Source organism: Solanum pennellii, chromosome 11 (genome assembly GCF_001406875.1).
Source record: "Solanum pennellii chromosome 11, SPENNV200".
Taxonomy (NCBI): Eukaryota; Viridiplantae; Streptophyta; class Magnoliopsida; order Solanales; family Solanaceae; genus Solanum; species Solanum pennellii.
The window spans coordinates 52,119,950-52,137,897 of NC_028647.1; the positions used below are offsets into that span (position 1 = coordinate 52,119,950).

Sequence of the window (17,948 nt, forward strand, 5' to 3'; positions counted from 1 at the left end):
TGTCATTAGGAGTGTAAAATGAGTTGAAGGGACCCTAGAATCTATATGGTCATGTTTAGGGTCAAACCATCTGGGTACGACTCCCCAAGGACCATCCTAAGGGTCCTTGAGGAGGACCAAAATGTTTGCAAAGAAGCTGCCAAAATAGCCTCATTGACGGACCAATTGGATGCCTCATAGATCAATGAATGCCCCATCAAAAGGGGATTGGCTCCACATTTATTTGTGGGAGTTATCCCTCAAATGGGGAGTCTTTGAAAAAAACGATGGAGCAGCAGGACGGCTCTTCATCCAGTCGACGCCCCGTCAATGGTGTCCGTCTATTGACACCTGTAATTTTTTGCACGGTCTCGACAAACTTCCCCATATTTTAATTAAGTTTAGAAAGTTATTTTAAGTGTTTTAATGTATTTTAATTTATTTTTAACACCTATACCTAGAATTAGACTTCAGTTTTCATAATCAAAATCCCTCTCCAAATAAAGTTCTCTAAAGACTCCATGGGAGCTTGAATCAAAAATGAAACTAGGATTGAGATTTTCATTCGTTCCTTAATCAATTCTCGTGGGATTTTGACTAATAAGGTATGGTGATTTCATCCTTGATGCTTCTATCATTCAAGAAGCCAATCCAAAGGCTTTTCCAAAAGATCTCAAAATCCTAAAATTCCTATTTCAAATTATAAGCATGGGTTCTTGCATATAAAGGTTTTAATGGATGAATTATGATATTTTTTATGTTAATTTATGGTTTTATGATCATAAACTCGATGGATCCATGAACATCCTAATTCTCTAATTTTGACTTATGAAGTGTGTTTGATGAATTTGATTGGATATTGTTAGAATTGTGTTTAGATGATGATATGTTATCTTTATATACTGTAAATTATTACTAATTCTGATGAATTGTTGGAGAATTTAGAAAAGTTGAATAAGGCTTCGATAAAGGCTAAGTTGACCTAAAGTGTCCTAGTTCTTATTGAATTGATCTTGTGGAGTATGGTTCACTTATGGTGGCGGTGTTTAGTTAATGTATACGAAGATATATGTGAATTGTGATTATGACCTTGAACGCATTCAATATGAAGTAAAGTGATGTTATGGTGTATATGTATAGAGATGTCGTATGAAGTTATGAATGCGTGTCTTGAAGATACTATGACTAATTCAAGTATGGTGTGAATGTGAAGTATGATTGTGTGTGGATTATGATGAATCTAGTATGATCATGTTTAGAAGACAATTTCATGAATGATGGTGGTTATATGAAAGTTTGTCTCACATATACACACAATGAATGAATGAATAAATGAAGCTAATGAAAATGTAATGGATGAGAGTCTATTGGAAGATTTTCTCAATAGAACTGTAATGAATTAAAAAAGGTGGATTTTTGGGTGGACACTCTTCGTGAGTTGAGATGTAGTGTCTAGTAGCAACCTCAATATTCCTAAGAGCTTTCGAATGAATGAATGATAGGTAAGGGGTGGATACTCTTCGTGAGTAGAGATGTAGTATCCAAAAATAACCTGTTGAGATGTAGTACTTAGAAGAAATCTCTTAACCTGTAGCTAATGAATGTAATGGAAGTCTAAAACTCTATGGGGATTAATGCTTAGCACCGAGAGGATTTGACAAAGGGGTAGATACTCTTCGTGAGTAGATATTTAGTATCCACATGTTTCCTTTTGAGATGGGTACTCTTCGTTAGTTGAGATGTAGTACTTATAAGCAATCTCCTTATCCCTTAACTATGCGCCCGCATAGGACTAGCTAGTGGTGTTCCACGTAAAGGCTAAAAGAATGACCCTACCTTAGGCAAGTGGCGATCCCTCATCAGGTAGGGGTAGCTCTCATGGTCTATGGCGGTTAAAGATAGCACCCACAAATGAATTCTATAAACTAGGTCATCCTAAGGGTGTACTGCTTTTGAGATGGGTACTCTTCGTTAGTTGATATGTAGTACTTATAAACAATCTCCTTATCCCTTAACTATGCGCCCGCATAGGACTAGCTAGTGGTGTTCCACGTAAAGGCTAAAAGAATGACCCTACCTTAGGCAAGTGGGGATCCCTCATCAGGTAGGGGTTAATACCTGCATTCCATGTTAAGATCTCATGGTCTATGGCGGTTAAAGATAGCCCCCACAAATGAATTCAATAAACTAGGTCTTCTAAGGGTGTACTGCTTAGGGTAGGCGGTTGAATGGGACGACATCTATGCATTGCACAAGTAGGCATTTGGAGGGAGTCTTGGTGTCTCATGGTCTTGTTAATGAATGAATGGGTTACTTTATGATGTTAATTAAGTAAGTTGACTTTATGTCAAATGTTGATGAAGCATGTTGGTATTATGTCAAATTTTAATGAAACATTTTGGTATTGTGTCTAATGTTAATGAAGCATGCATGTTGCTATCGTGTCTATTGTTGATGAAGGCTATGTAAATGATTGAATGTGATGTGCCTAGTTTAGGTGGTTTCTAAGGAGCACTAAGTGGGAGTAGTAGGATGGATGCTACTTTCACATTACACAAGTGTAACTTTGAGTTATCTTAGGGGGTGGTCTTTATGTGAAGTTTTTAGATGCATGAATATATCCTCTAGTATCTCTAGTAATGAATGTTAATTTGCTGTGTTGTGATGAAAAGGAAGTATCCTTATCCTTAGTAGTCTTATTGAATACTTAGATATGTATTGACGAGGTTGTATGGGCAGTGTCTTCATGTCTTACCTAGGTAGGTCTTAGGATAACTTTGGATAGAGGGTCTAAATGATTTATGGGTTACCTAATGAATATGTCTATATGTTGAGAAGTATGGAAGTATTACATTGTAAGTTAAATAATGACTTGTATGATGTCTTGTACACTTAATTCATGAAGTTTTACCAAAATAGCATGGAACGCATATTTAAACTAAAATGTCCTCTTTGAAGCATGTTCTTGCATATTGCCATACTTAGTGCTTAATTGTACTAACTCCGTATTTTTCTCTCTTTCTACAATTTTAGGTGGAAGGAAGTGAGGATCTTAGAGTTCAAGCTTGGTAAGTAGATTTTTCTCTCAAGCCTCTTCGTACGTCCTCATATGTTTGAGGACATAGATGTTATTCTTTGTTTCCTTTCTATGAAATACTTTGTATTAGACATGAGTTTCTTTTCTACGTAAGGGTATTGACCCTATGATAACGAGATGTCTGTAAGATGACTTGTGATGATGAGACTTAGTTCTTCTTACTTTTTATAAAAGATTTTCTTATTGACATTATTGTGAAAAGTTTTAATTGCGCACTACTTTTCATACCTATGTGATGAAAGCTATGAGACTTGTACAAGAACTACGAGAGGCCAAGTACGTCGTATTACTTCTAGGGGGTACTTTTGGATCGTGACATAACCCTAGTTCATCATCTAAGGCTCCAAATAATTCACCAATTCTTTCACTAGGCATAAAATCTACATACATTGAATTCTATGGATTATTTGTTGAATTTACTCGGTACATGAAGATCAACGCATAATCCTTACAATTGACTTACATATATCACAAAGTAAACACAGATTTATAACTACTCAATTGTAAAAACCTAGTCTACCTAGGCGCCATACAATTGAATGGAGTTTTAACTTTGATTTGAGTTCTTCTAGGTTCTTGATGGTAGATTTGCCTAAGAATCCGTGAGTCTTTGCATTCCCTATTCTACAAATCTCCTTCTCTTCCATTCCCAATCTTAGAGCAATTTTTCTGGAGGTTCTAGGGTAATTTACAACTTATTTAGGTATTTTGGGGAGATGGAGAAAATATGATTTCTTGTAATTACGTTCTGCCTCACTAATCCTGCTCTGGTGTCGACTACCCCGTTGTGGTGTTGTTGCTCCATCGACATCTGGCCCGCTTTGATGGGACAGTGGACCAAGTTTTTTGCGGATATTTATCCTTCCTAAAAAATGACAGTTTGGGTCGTTACAATAACACGAAATGACAGATTACCAACATAATAAATCACAACATTATGACAATATGTATTGTTTACCACCAATATAATACACAACAATTTGACCATATGATTTTCAGTTAAAATAAATATATTAAAACTATTCGAGTACAGTTTTTTGAACTAGATTTTTCAACCTTTCTTTTACCCTTCCTATTATTATTAACCATAGTATCCATTTTTTCTTGAACCTTATTGGTTGAGGAATAATTAATGACAACATATTCATTGAACCATTTAACAAATTTGTTGTTGTCCTTTATACCCTTGTTGACATGCGATTGAGTGAACATATTCAACTCAAAGAAAGGTCTTGAACATATAATGGAAGGACTATCAAGCACTACAGCTGATTTATTTAATCAATAAAGGGTAAAAAAATGGTGAAATATGAACTTGAGTTAAGATTTTGGTGCAAGCAGGGGCATAGCCAGGAATTTCAAAAAGGGTGTCAAGAAATAATCACTACCTCATTCAAGGAGGTGAAATCACTGGGCTACAATAGCTTGTTGTGTTTATGGGTGTCCAAAATATTTTATTTAATCATTTCGTGTATCATTTTACTTGCATATGTTATATGTTTTTCCGGCGAACGGTTTCCGAATGGACACCCTGACCCCATGTTGCTACGCCACTGGGTGCAAGAGGCAATTCGGACGGAAGAAGATGAAAGGCGAGGAATTAGTTTGATGGAAGGGAAGAGAAAAAGTTAATTACATAGAAAGTATAAACCACATAGGGAATAACTATGGACAACTTGTTGGTAACATAAAAAGTTTTACTTTTGTATAGATTGTATCAGAAAGGAAGAAAGTAATCTGATAAAGTTTAAACATTTAACGTAAAAGGTGAGAGAATAAAAAGTAAGAAATATAGTTTGAACTGTACTAGGAGAGATCAAAATTGACAAAATTTTATACCATAAATATTATCCAGACAGAAAGAGGCACAAAATCAAAAAGTAGGAGAGAATAAAATCAAAAAAAAATTTAAATTAGAAAATTAATTAATCTGCAATGTATGTAATTTTAAAACTATATTGTGACTAAATAGAAGTGTGTGTATATATTGTTCAGTAAAATCTTAAGTAGTATATTATTGTACTTTTCACTTTAATAACTAATTCAAGAAATGGTTGGGGAATCTCACTTATTAAAGCTGTTCTACTTGTAACTTTTCCTGATTCTCCTAATTAGTTGTAATTGTTTTAGTTTCTATATTTTTCCAGTCGATCCTCGCCAAAGTAACAGACATGTGACTTCGTTTTTCATAATTCATTAGTCGTTCTTTTTTTAAAAAAAAAACAATAATAATGTATTTCAATTTTTTTTTTGTTTTGAAATATATTTAAAATGTTTTGAAAAACATAATCATATTTTTTTAATGATTTACTAGGTTTAGAATAATCAAGAAACACACATTTGAGAATATGAGAGGTTGACATCGTTCACATGATAAATATATTATGGTATATTTAGGGGTATTTATGGAAAATGACATGGAAGGAAACCTAGTTGCTACTAGCTAAAGATTGAATAGTATACCATCATATTGAGTATCTTATACTTCATATGCAGATGTACTAAACAATACACAAAGTGATAATTAATTAATCTATGAAAAATCATTCAATATTGGGAAGTCAATTGTATCAAAGAACAAATATTATAATTGAAATATGTACAAGATAAACTCCGTTAAAGAGTAAGAATTTTAGAATCTTTCAACTTCTTAATATATGTGACAATAAATGATCATTCATAATCTTAATGAGGTCATAGATTACCGCGTGGTAATATAAGTTATCTAGTTTAAAAGAAAAACATATATTCATTTGTTTCATATATGCGGACATTATCTCTTTGTTCTTTATCATTGGTTAAAAATCATTTAAATTCGAGAAATTGGTATCAACATACTAATCGAGTGTAGTGGCGGAGTCAAACATTAATTTATTCCATATAAATTATGTAGTATTTTTTATGTCATAATTTACTCGACAAAAGCTCATAGATCTTTTGGCTCACTTGACATAAGTTTCATAGAGAATAAGTTATGTTTCTTGCGACATAAATTGTGGGTTCTTAAATCAAATTTTTTTCCTTGCTCAAAATAAGTTCGATGAAAATTAAGGTATATGTCTCTTAATATATAACTCGTGGATTCTGAATTTGAATGTTTATCTCTCTTTGCATAAGTGTATTAGGAATTGAGTTGTGCATTACAATACAACTTGTTATATTTTTTTAGGGTGTACCTTGTGGTAGATTATGATAGAAAACTAGAAACTTATACCGAATATTTTTTGTTTGTTGTTATTTGGTTTCAAAGATATATTTGATCATATACCTTTTACTTAAAAAGATGGATAAAAACTAAAACTTATCATATGTGAGGATAAAAATTAAGATGACCCCAAAATATGGACTTATGAGTCCATTTATACTAGACAACCAACACGATTGGTATACATATATCGCTCTATCTAAGAAACAGAATGATGCTTTTATATCTAAAAGAATAAACTTAATTTTAAATTTTTTGATTTATCCTTGTAAGAGATTTGTATGTAATTTTATACAATTTTATAATTTGTTTTATGCTTTTATATTTCTTTTACTAAAATTGTATACTTAACCAAAAAATATCACATTATGATATGAAACAACGAGATTAATATAATATTAATAATTAGTGATCCAATAAACGTGAAAATGAAATTGAAAAATTTTTAGGAACAAAGAAACACTTTTTTTCATCAAAGGTAAAAGAAAATGAGAGAGAATTGTGAGACAAATATAATGATGATGATAATTGTCATTATTTTATCATTATTGTCATAATTAACTATCATAAATTATAATGATTATCACATATACGAGTACTTAAAATGATTTTGTTACTTGAATAGTCATTCAATTATTTTAAATTATGTAATAAAGTCATAATTATTTTGTCATAGAAAAGCCACTCTTCTGTTAGTCTTTCTCTATAAATCATTTTGATCAATTATTCAATGTTTGAGCCTTAAATTTTTTACTTGGCATTGGGAGTTAAATAATCTCAAAATAAAAAACAAATGCCTCCAACCTCATTGACACCCCGTAGTACTAGAAAAAACATGACTTCTGGTAAAAAAATATAAGAAAGAATATGAATTTAATACTAAATTGCAATAAGTTTGAGTATTAAATAGTCAAAATAGTATTACAACAATAGGACTTATGTTGTTTGTTCTTGTTATATTACTTTCAAACACAACTACTGCAACATTGATTTTCAAAATAAATAATTGCTTTCAATTGACATTATAGAATATTAATTCCTAATCAAACATATGAAAACTTTAATCCATATCCTTGAAACTTTTCTTCTATGGTATGATTGAGTTTATCACTCAATTTTGTGGTAAAAAAAATCTTCCAATATCCAATTTCTCCTCTACGATAGAACAAATTATATGCCTCTCCAGTTGAAAATTTTCCATTTGTATTCACTTCCAAATTTCTCAAATTCTCAAAGCTACACATTTTTTGTTATTCTTATAGTGACCTGTATTTATAAGGTTAATAAACAGAAACAGAAATAAGATGAAGCAGAAAATACATAAAATACAAGAAGTAATCCGAGTCCACAAAAACTACTGTGTGTCCTTAAGAAATTTAATCCCCTCACTGTACCCAATGTTATGGATTAATTTCTCCCAAGATAAAACGGATTAAACCTGTTGAAGAAATAGAGGTACCTCAAATTTCCTTAACTTCAGCAAACTTCAGAACAGCAACAAGTCACACAGACTCAGTCGATCAACACTTTGATTTTATTTGAGAGGAAAATAAATGCAGAGAAGGAAAATTTTTTCCAGTGTTTGAAAAATCGAAAATTGACTTCCTTTTATAGCCATTTTCAGCAAGGAACGTGTCTGTTCAGTGAAATCTGTTAAGACCCGTTTTATCCAGAAAGTTGTGTCTTTTCGAAAAAATAACAACTTTTCGGAAAATTGTGTCTGTTAGGAAAATAACGACTTTTTGGAAAGTAACGACTTTTCGGAAAGAGTAACAACTTTTCAGAATGTTACCGTTACCCGCAAATTTATAAGAGATGATATTAACAGGATTTATTTGATTTAACAAAAACTGATTAAATAAATTTTGTCCAAAAAATTTATCAATCAATCATTTGCCAAATCCGAAGCCGAAGCCGAAGCCGAGGCCGAGGCCGAGCGAGCGACGACGACGGCGCGAGGGGGCATCTTCTTCTTAGCTCTTTAAGAAGTAATGGAAGTGTTTCGTTATATAAGGACAAGAATTTCCCTTTGTTTTGCGGATATGGGAGAAATGACTTTTCATTTGCACTTTGCGAATGACTTTTCATTTTCCCTCCAAAGTAGTTCCCTCACTTTTCATATTCTCTCTTTTCTTTTCCCATTCACACTTGCTAAACCCCAACAATCCCCCACATGAATGGGGAAGGCTATTATTAACACATATGCATGAAAAAACTTGTGTGTATTGTAGGTAAAGGTTCATCGCATCTGGATAAGTAGGTTTCCCTTTAAACTTTCCGTAGTGAACATATATCGGATATACTCGGTCAATTGGTAGATTTGATATCTTTGAACCGTCGAGCTTTGGTGTATACCTAGACAACATATGTCACACAATCAACCCTTGAACTGTTCTTAGTTCTCATTGTTTTGTTCGTTTCAGCCATGAACACATCTTGGATAGTAAGTGCCTAAAGAACTGGCCTTACCGGATTCTCCTTGAAGCGGCTTACACTTCACACTTACGTAGGTGATTTCTAAATGTGTTATCCCATAGATACACCATTTGATATTCCCTGTATCAAACTTAGAAACCATTAAAAAGTCCTTATGTCTTTATCCTGCTTACTAAACATTGTCTCATCATGAGAATGGACCATAAAATAATAATAATTTTTTTCCTTTGACAATGTTTAACCGTCATCAATGACTTTGTTTTATCTCCTTGAACCTAGATATTGGGATCTCCAGTCTTCTAGGTAGAGTTACCGCCACGATGACTTGTTCTCGGCCATAGTCCCATTCCCGTCGATGATTTCTCAACTCCCTATCTTTTTAGGCCTTTTGTAAGTGGATCCGACACATTATCTTTTGACTTCACATAGTCAATTGTGATAATTCCACTAGAGAGTAGTTGTCTCACAGAGTTATGTCTTCGTCTTATGTGACGAGACTTGCCGTTATACATAATGCTTCCAGCCCTTCCTATTGCAGCTTGACTATCACAATGTATGCATATAGGGGCCATTGGTTTGGGCCAAAATGGAATATCTTCTAAGAAATTCCGGAGCCATTCAGCTTCTTCACCTGCCTTGTCTAAAGCAATGAATTCAGACTCCATTGTAGAGCGAGCTATACATGTTTGTGTGGATGATTTCTATGATATTGCTCCTCCACCAATAGTAAAAACGTATCCACTTGTGGATTTTGTTTCAGTTGACCCAGTAATCCAATTTGCATCACTATATCCTTCAAGAACGGCCGGATATTTGTTGTAATGTAAAGCATAGTTTTGAGTGTCATCTAAGTATCCCAAAACTCTCTTCATTGCCAACCAATGATTATGATTAGGATTACTTGTGTATCGACTCAGTTTACTGATAGCGCAAGCTATGTCTGGTCGTGTACAATTCATGACATACATTAAGCTTCCCAATACGCTAGCATAGTCCAATTGAGACTGACTTTCACCTTTATTCTTTGCAAGATGAAGATTTACATCAATTGGAGTCTTTGCCCTTTTAAAATTCAAAAATTTGAATTTTTCAAGTATCTTTTGAATATAATGAGTTTGAGACAATGCTAGACCGTTAGGAGTTTTAAGAATTTTAATTCCTAATATCACATCAGCAACTCCTAAATCTTTCATATCAAACTTACTAGCGAGCATACGCTTTGTAGCTTTTATATTAGCAATGTCTTTGCTCATTATAAGCATATCATCTACATATAGGCATAAAATAACTTCCTGATTTGGAGTAAGTTTAATGTAAACACATTTATCACATTCATTGATCTTAAATCCATTTAGGAACATGGTTTGATCAAACTTTGCATGCCATTGTTTTGGTGCTTGTTTTAGTCCATACAATGACTTAATAAGTTTGCACACTTTCTTTTCTTTACCAAGAACTACAAAACCCTTAGGCTGTTCTATGTAAATTTCCTCTTCAAGCTCTCCATTTAAGAAGGCTGTTTTCACATCCATTTGATGAATTTCAAGACCGTATACTGCAGCTAGTGCAATTAACATCTGAATTGATGTAATCCTAGTCACTGGCGAGTATGTGTCAAAATAATGAAGACCTTCTATTTGTCTAAAACCTTTGACAACAAGTCTTGCTTTATATTTGTCAATAGTTCCATTGTCTTTCATCTTCCTTTTAAAGATCCATTTTGAACCCAAGGGTTTGTTCCCTGGAGGAAGATCAACCAACTCCCAAGTATGATTGCTTAAGATTGATTCAATTTCACTATTAACAGCCTCCTTCCAAGAGGTTGAGTCGCTAGACAACATTGCTTCCTTGAATGTTTGAGGCTCACTTTCAAGAAGAAATGTTAAAAAATCTTATCCAAATGAAGTAGATGTCTTTTGACGTTTACTGCGTCTTGGAATTTCTTCATTTTGTTCATTCTCTTTTGGTTCTTCTCTGGTTGTTTAGATCCCCCACTAGATGACTCAAGTCTAGTTTTATACGGATAGATATGTTCAAAAAATTCAGCACTATCTGATTCCATTACCGTATTATCATGAATATCCGGATGTTCGGACTTATGAACCAAAAATCGACATGCCTTAATGTTTGTGGCATATCCAATGAATACACAATCCACAGTCTTAGGTCCTATTTTTACCCTCTTAGGTATAGGAACTTGGACTTTGGCTAGACACCCCCACACTTTGAAATATTTCAAATTGGGTTTTCTACCTTTCCATTTCTCATATGGAATTACATTTGTCTTTGAGTGAGGCACTCTGTTAAGTATTTGATTTGCTGTAAGGATAATTTCCCCCCACAAGTTCTTTGGTAAACCTGAACTTATAAGTAATGCATTCATCATTTCTTTAAAGTTCGGTTTTTCCTTTCTGCAATTCCATTAGACTGAGGAGTGTAGGGAGCAGTAGTTTGATGGATTATTCCATTTTCTAAACATATTTCTGCAAATGGAGATTCATATTCTCCACCTCTATCACTTCTGATCATTTTGATCTTTTTTATCTAACTGATTTACAACTTCAGTTTTATATTGCCTAAATGCATCTATTGCTTTATCCTTACCATTTAGCAAATATACATAACAATATCTAGTGCAATTGTCAATAAAAGTTATGAAATACTTTTTTCCACCACGTGATGGTGTTGACTTCATGTCACAAATATCAGTGTGAATCAATTCTAAAGGATTTGAATTCCTTTCAACATATTTATAAGAATGCTTAGCATACTTAGATTCAACACAAATTTGACATTTTGATTTATTGCACTCAAATTTTTGCAAAATATTTAAGTTAATCAGTTTTCTCAAGGTGTTGTTATTAACGTGTCCCAAACGTTCATGACATAAACATTTAGACTCAAGCAAGTAAGAAGAAGCAAAATCTTTATTCATATCAACTACAATTACATTGAGTTTGAAAAGGCCGTCACTAAGGTAGCCTTTTCCTACATACATATCATTTTTGCTTACTACTACTTTATCAGAAACAAATAAACATTTAAATCCATTCTTGGTCAGAACTGGAATTGAAACAAAATTCTTTCTCAATTCTGCAACATATGAGACCTTATTCAAAGTCACCACCTTGCCTGATGTCATGTTTAATAGGATTTGTCAGTTCCTTCCACCTTTGGAACAGCGGAGTTTGCCACAAATAATTTTCATTTGTAAGTGCTGGAGTATATGATGAAAATAATTCTTTGTTGGCACAAACATGGCATGAGGCACCAGAATCTATCCACCATTCTCTTGGATTTCCAACCAAGTTACATTCTGAAAGCATTGCACAGAGATCGTCCATTTCTCCTTTGGATTCAGCAAAATTTGCTTGATCCTTCTTTTTCTTGTCCTTCTTTGGACCCCGGCATTCATTATCCCTATGACCATGTTTACCACAATTAAAGAAGTTTCCATTGAATTTCTTCTTAGGAGGATTGCTTTTGGGACCAGAGCTTTCTTTCTTTTCTTTAATTTTGTGGGATCTTCTTCAACAAAATTTACTCCAGATATTGCTGAATTACCACGTGACCTCTTTTCTGCAGCCTTATTATCCTCTTCGATTCTCAACCTTACTATGAGATCTTCAACAGTCATCTCCTTGCGTTTGTGTTTCAAGTAATTTTTGAAGTCCTTCCATAATGGAGGTAACTTTTCAATAATTGCACCCACTTGAAAAGCATCATCCACAATCAATCCTACATTAAAGATTATGTGAGTATTTGGGGAAAACATAATATTTCTAACATAGGCATTAAATAAATTTATACCTTCAGCAAGGAGATCATGGATTATGACCTGCAATTCTTGAACTTGGGTGACGACAGTCTTACTGTCTATCATCTTATAGTCTAGAAATTTTGCCACAGTGAATTTCTTCATTCCGGCATCTTCTGTTTTGTACATCTTTTCTAAAGCATCCCAGAGTTCTTTTGAGGTTTTGGCATTGCTGTACACATTGTACAGATCATCTTGCAGACCACTCAAAATATAATTATTACACAAAAAATCTGAGTGTGTCCATGCTTCTGTTACCAAGAATCGTTCATCAGCCGGAGTTTCATCTGACACAACAGGAACATTCTCATTAATAAACTTATGCAGACTCAACGTAGTGAGATAGAAGAACATCTTTTGTTGCCATCTCTTAAAGTCGACTCCAGAAAACTTTGCAGGTTTCTCCGCCGGCGCTAAGGCAGCATTTGAACGATTATGTGCAACCGATGTTGTTGCAGCACGTACTATTCCAGCATTTGTTTGACTTGAATTAGTCTCTTTTTTTCTGTAACAAATGGCAGATAAGTTAAGTATTTGAAATACTAACAGTAAAGAACAAATCTTTACACAAACTGTTTCTGATTTAACGATAAATTTTTTATGTTCTTTTAATCGTTAATCGAATGAATTTTAAAAATTCAAGCAGACTAGAAAACCACAAATGTTTTAATCTCCAGAAACCTCAAATACAGAAACTGTTAAATTTCTTAAGATTGTTATTCTTATAGTAACCTGTATTTATAAGGTTAATAAACAGAAACAGAAATAAGATGAAGTCAGAAAATACATAAAATACAAGAAGTAATCCGAGTCCACAGAAACTACTGTGTGTCTTTAAGAAATTTAATCCCCTCACTGTACCAAAGGTTATGGATTAATTTCTCCCAAGATAAAACGGATTAAACCTCTTAATGAAATAGCGGTACCTCAAATTTCTGTAACTTCAGCGAACTTCAGAACAGCAACAAGTCACACAGACTCATTCGATCGACACTTTGATTTTTTTTTAGAGGAAAATAAATGCAGGGAAGGAAAATTTTTTCCAGTGTTTGAAAAATCGAAAATTGACTTCCTTTTATAGCCATTTTCAGCAAGGAACGTGTCTGTTCAGTGAAAGCTGTTCAGACCCATTTTATCCAGAAAGTTGTGTCTTTTGGAAAAAATAACAACTTTTCTGAAAATTATGTCTGTTAGGAAAATAACGACTTTTTGGAAAGTAACGACTTTTCTGAAAGAGTAACAACTTTTCGGAATGTTACCGTTACCCGCAAATTTATAAGAGATGATATTAACAGGATTTATTTGATTTAACAAAAACTGATTAAATAAAGTTTGTCCAAAGCCGAAGCCGAGCGAGCAACGACGACGGCGCGATGGGGCATCTTCTTCTTAGCTCTTTAAGAAGTAATGGAAGTGTTTCCTTAAATAAGGACAACAATTTCCCTTTGTTTTGCCGATATGGGAGAAATGACTTTTCATTTGCACTTTGCAAATGACTTTTCATTTTCCCTCCAAAGTAGTTCCCTCACTTTTCATATTCTCTCTTTTCTTTTCCCATTCACACTTGCTAAACCCCAACATTTTTAATATCTCATCCTCCACTTCCCAATTTTCTTCCTATGTGGAAATTGGACATTTCAAGAATTCAGCCAACCGTTTAAGCTATTTTTTTGGTGTCTTTTTAATTTCTTCATACATTAACAAATGTATTTTGGTAGGCTTTTCTATGCTTTGTTTCCAATAATCTAGCACGTGATTCCAAAATGGACCGTAAAGGCTCACCCCCTCACAGAAAAGATCAAACATTTCTTCAAAGGAATTGGTATCGTTGTGATGAAATAATAATTTGTTTGTGAAATGGCAGATAGAAATAAAAGTGTCCCTAGGATTCCTACATAAGTAAACAAGTTTGATTTTTGAATCCTTGACTGATTTTGGCAATGAAGAAAAGGGCATATGAGTTGCCAAGAGTCTAGGTGAAGTGAAGGTTGAAAAATCAGGGACTCGACCATCAATATAGAGTTTATGCTCCAAGAATTGAACAAGAACATGAGGGTTATTGACAAGTAAAGGGTTATTAGGTTCAAAAACATGATGTTTCACTCGATTCACCGGAGCAAATAAAAGTGATTTTAACCAAATAGTTCCTGATTTTGGAGTTGTAACAAGAATGATATCACTATATTCGGCTTAAAATTGTTGTTGAAATGCAATTTCACCTTGAAGAAATCTTGGTGGTGTCCAAATACCTTGATAATTGTAGATATATGATCCAACACATCATTTATGTTTTTGCAAGATGGGTCAATTTCTGACACTCTTCACTTAGGTTATCTTCTTGTAAATATTTGGGAGAAGAAGTTGTCATGATTTTGAGGATTGAGTGTTATCTTAAAGTTCGAGGCTTTTATTGTTAGTTTTAATAATTAAGTTTAGTAAATTAGAGTTATGTTAGAAAATAAATTCTTATCTGTTTTGTTTGTCCTAGTCTTTAGGAAGTAGTTTAAATGTGGGTTGTTACCTAGGTTTTAGGAGAAAATTTTGTTGGATAGTTACTATATTTTAGCTTAACGTTTACTATGTTTTTGCTTATTAGAATAACTGCATCGCAGTTTTTTTTCAGTCAATAAAAAAAATTCTTTTCTATCAGTCCTCTCTTCTTCTCTATTGTGTTTTACTCACAGAACAATATATCTCTGGAATTTTTTTCTTTCCTATCAGTGGCATCAGAGCTGCAGGTTATTTTTAAAAAGAAAACAAAGAGAGATATTATTAGTTTATGGCCTCAGAGAACAACTTCGTGCAAGTAGCAATTCCTCGTTTTGATGGTCATTATGACCATTGGAGTATGCTGATGGAAAAATTTTTACGGTCAAAAGAGTATTGGCAAATTATCGAGGATGGCATCGGCGCTCCAACGGAAGTCGAGGCTTTGACGAATGCTCAAAAACTGGAGTTTGAAGCAAGAAAGTTGAAAGATTTAAAGGCAAAAAATTACCTCTTTCAGGCTATTGAGCTTCCTATCTTGGAAACTATTCTTTGTAAAGAAACTTCCAAGGATATATGGGACTCCATGAGAAAGAAATATCAAGGCACTGCTAGAGTGAAACGCGCACAGCTTCAAGCCTTGAGAAGGGATTTTGAGACTTTGCAGATGAAGGAAGGAGAGTCTGTAATGAGTTACTGTGCTAGAACGATGGAGAATAGCAACAAAATACGATTCCATGGAGAGAAGATGAACGATGTCACAATTGTTGAAAAGATATTGTTAACGCCGAAGTATGATTATGTCGTTTGCTCCATTGAGGAGTCAAAAGATATAGATGAGTTATCGCTTGATGAATTGCAAAGCTCGTTATTGGTACATGAACAGAAGATGAATCGAAATTCAACTTATGAGGAGCAGGCCTTGAAGGCTTCTACTTTTATTTCTTCCAATTCTAGAGGAAGGGGTAGAGGTAGAGGAAGAGGAAGAGGAAGAGCAGATCGTGGAAATAGAGATGGAGGCAACAAAGAAGGCAGTGGAAATTTTAGAGCTAATGACTACGGTAAAGGCAGAGGAAGGGATTTCGATAAATCCAAGGTAGAATGTTATCGTTGTCATAAATTTGCTCATTATCGTTCTGAATGTTATACTAGGCTGCCTGATGAGAAACAGGAGAAGTCAAATTTTGTTGAGAACAAAGAAGGAGAAACTTTGTTAATGGCAGTTCATGTTGAAAAAGATCCTGACCAACAAGCTCTTTGGTATGTGGATACCGGTTGTAGTAACCACATGACTGGAAGTAAGTTTTCTTTTACTTATTTAAATGAAAGCTTCCGATCGACAGTTAGTTTTGGTGATCTATCTACTGTGAATGTGATGGGAAAGGGTAATAAAAATTTTAGAACCAAAAATGGGTGTGTGGAGATCATATCTAATGTGTTCTATGTTCCAGCTTTGAAAAGCAATTTGCTGAGTGTCGGTCAACTGTTAGAAAAAGGATATGTCATCACCTTAAAGAATGATGCATGTGAAATTTCTGATTCTTCCAATGGAATTATTGCTATTGTGAGAATGAGTCAAGATAGGTTGTTTCCTTTGAAGATTGAAAATGTTCATTCTTGCTCTATGGCAGAAGTGAAAAACCCATCATGGTTGTGCCATTTTCGATATGGTCACTTGAACTTTGGTGGCTTGAAGATCCTTCAAAGGAAGAGTATGGTGACGGGGCTTCCTGAAATTGTTGTTCCCTCCCAAGTGTGTGAAGAATGTGTTGTTGGCAAACAACATCGTTCTCAGTTTCCGAAAAGTAAGTCATGGAGAGCCAAAGAGGTATTGGGGTTGGTACACTCAGATATTTGCAGGCCAATAACACCAATCTCGAATGGAGGTAAGAAGTATTTTATTACTTTTATTGATGATTATTCCAGGAAGACTTGGGTGTATATTCTGCAAGAAAAGTCGGAGGACTTTAATGTATTTAAAATCTTCAAAGCTCGTGTGGAGAATGAGACTAGAAGGACTGTTAAGAACCTTCGAACAGATCGCGGAGGAGAATATTGCTTTAAGGTACTTGTTGATTTTTGTGAGACTAGTGGCATTCGGAAAGAGCTCACAACAGCATATACACCGCAACAAAACGGTGTGGCAGAGAGGAAGAATAGAACCATTCTCAATATGGTTCGTAGCTTGCTGGCTCGGGGAAGAGTTCCAAAGGAATTTTGGCCGGAAGCAGTGAATTGGAGCATTCACATTTTGAATAGATGTCCCTCGTTTGCTCTTCGAGATGTTACACCTGAGGAAGCTTGGAGCGGAAGGAAACCGGCAGTAGACCACTTTAAAATTTTTGGGTCCATTGCTTATGCACATGTCCCAGAAGCAAAAAGAAAGAAGCTTGATGATAAAGGTGAGAGATGTGTTTTAATTGGTGTTAGCGACACATCCAAGGCGTACAAGCTGTTCAATCCTTTGACAAAGAAAGTTGTGACCAGCAGAGATGTCGTTTTTGATGAAGAAAACACTTGGGAATGGAGTATGGAGAAGTCTACTCCAATTGTGTTTGATACTGGAGCCGAAGAAGTAGCTGTGATGCCTGAAAGTGCAGAGAATTCAGCTTCTACAGCTGCTGGATTCTACCAGCTGTTGCTGAAATTTCACCAACTGCTGAAACTGTACCAGCAACTTTAGAAGAAACTGATGCAGCTGAACAGCCTCTTCGTTGTGCTCGCAGAAGTCCCGCGTGGATGACGGATTATAAGGTAACAGGAATTGATGTTAATGAAGATGTTTCCCATTTGCATTGTTTGCAGATTGCGATCCTACAACTTTTGAGAATGTTGTCAAAGAGGTGAAATGGAGGAAAGCTATGGATGATGAGATTGATGCTATTGAAAGAAATGGAACCTGGGAGTTATCAGATCTTCCGAAGGGG

The 17,948-nt window shown here is 34.5% G+C and overlaps 1 pseudogene; it reads right to left on the bottom strand.

Annotated features, from left to right (window-relative positions):
* Window positions 1-7,324: 7,324 nt before the first annotated feature.
* Window positions 7,325-14,902, bottom strand: LOC107004390 (annotated as a pseudogene).
* Window positions 14,903-17,948: the final 3,046 nt, after the last annotated feature.